The sequence below is a fragment of the Eleutherodactylus coqui genome, chromosome 3, assembly GCF_035609145.1.
Source record: "Eleutherodactylus coqui strain aEleCoq1 chromosome 3, aEleCoq1.hap1, whole genome shotgun sequence".
NCBI lineage: Eukaryota > Metazoa > Chordata > Amphibia > Anura > Eleutherodactylidae > Eleutherodactylus > Eleutherodactylus coqui.
The window spans coordinates 169,954,866-169,957,126 of NC_089839.1; positions in this window are offsets into that span (position 1 = coordinate 169,954,866).

Genomic DNA, 2,261 nt, shown 5'->3' on the forward strand with positions numbered 1-2,261 from the left:
AGAAGATATCGAGTTCCTGGAAACCGTCCCTAAGGTGGACCTGGCGGTTGTCAGGGTCTCAAAGAAAGCAGCCCCCCCCCCCCCTTTGAGGACATTTCCCAACTGCGGGATCCACTAGATACCAAAGTGGATGCAGCGATGAAAAAGGCCTGGGAGATGGCCCTAACCGTTAAAGCTAACATCACGGCCACATCTGTGACAAGGTCTATGACGGTTTGGTTGGACCAACTTTAGACGCTGATCTCTCAGAGGGGCTCTAGGGAAGACATCTCCAACTGCCTTCCCCTCCTCCAACAAGCAACCGGCTTTCTGGCAGACGCCTCTATGGAGTCGGTGAGGTTCGGGGCCCTTTCAGCAGCCTTCTCTAACACAGCCAGGCGGGCCGTCTGGGTTAAGGCCTGGACAGGGGATAACGCATCGAAGAACAGGCTCTGTTCCCTGGCCTTCCTTGGATACCCTCCTGGGGAAGGCATTGGATAGAAGCCAGGGACTACCAACGGAGAAGTCCTTCAAGCGGCCTTCCTCCTCCTACCCTCCATCCTTTTTCCCCTCTAGAACATACAAGGGAAAAGGGAAAACTGGACGCTGGTCCTATCCCAAAAGGTGGAAAGGGTGAGAATCCGCCCTCCAAGACCCTGCAAGTAGGGGGTAGGCTGATGGGGTGGTGACCTCCAATCCCTGGGCCTTACGCCTAGTGTCGGAAGGCTATAAAATCGAATTTTCCTCCTCTCCTCCCCGGAGGTTCGTGGTCACCCCCTGCCAGTCACCCTCGTCCGCTCAGGCCCTCCAGTTGGGGGTGCAGGAGCTGTTGTCCCTAGGGGCCATCACTCGGGTTCCCACAGAAGAACGGTTCAAGGGGTGCTACTCCCCCTTGTTTCTCGTTAAAAAAACCAACGGGTCTTATAGAACCATCATTAATTTGAAATTCCTAAATAAATCCATCTCATACAAAAGATTTAAAATGGAATCGGTGCGGTCAGCAATCCCCTTAATCGCACCAGATAGTGTCATGGCCACCGTGGACTTAAAGGACGCTTACTACCATGTCCCTATACACACAGATTTCCAGCAATTTCTGCGATTTGCCCTGGTGATTGATGGGTCAGTCTCTCATTTCCAGTTTACGTGCTTGCCGTTCGGGATTTCCTCCGCACCCCGGGTGTTCTCCAAACTGGTGTTAGAGATGGTGGCGGCACTAAGGACTAACAAGGGGTTGATCGTCCCGTACCTTGATGATTTCCTGATCATAGCAGGATCAGCTTCAGAACTCCGGTTCCAGGTCAATCTCACACTCCGTCTGTTTGAATCACTGGGCTGGATCATCAACACCGTTAAATCTAGTCTCCTGCCCGGACAAAAGAAAAAATTCCTGGGAGTTATTCTGGATTCATACCGCCAGTGTTCATCCCTTCCCCTAGAAAGGCAAAAAGCGATCCTGGACGAGTGTCGGGCACTTTCTTTCGCCACCAAAGTCTCCCTTAGGAGAGGCATGAGGGTCCTCGGCCTCATGACATCCTGCATCGGGGTAGTCCCTTGGGCCCAATTACATTGTAGAACCCTCTAGGACTTCATCCTGAGCAACTGGGATAAGTCGTCCTTTCCCACAAGATAAAGTCCTCCTTGGAGTGGTGGATGTCCATTACCAACCTTTCCAGAGCCACGGTTTGGTACCCCGCATCCCCAGTATCCATCTTTACCAACGCGAGTGCAACTGGCTGGGGAGCCCACTTAGGCCGTCATTATGTCCAAGGGGGCTGGAACCGGGAGGAAGCTACTCAGTCCTCCAACTTCAAAGAACTTTGCGCTGTCTGGAAGGCCATTCGGGGCCTCGAGACAGAGATCAGGGGTAGACACATTAAGATCTTTTCGGATAATGTAACAACTGTGTCCCTCATTCGCCACCAGGGATCCACGCGGAACCCCCGACTCCAAGACCTGGCGGCGAAAGTTCTCGAGTGGATAGAGCAGCGGACACCTTCCGTCACAGCGTTCCATGTAAGGGGCCCAGAGAACTCCATGGCAGACCATCTCAGCTGCAGGAAGATAGATCCGGGGGAGTGGACTCTACATCCACACGCATTCCAGCTAATTATAGAAAGATGGGGGACACCAAAGGTGGACTTGTTCGCCTCCCGTTTTTTTTCCAGGGGGAGCAGATGGGGGCTCCCTGGGAATAGATGCACTGTCCCGGGATTGGGACCTTGCATACGCCTTCCCACTCATCCCCCTGATCCCTCTGGTCCTAAGGAAAATTCAGGGGT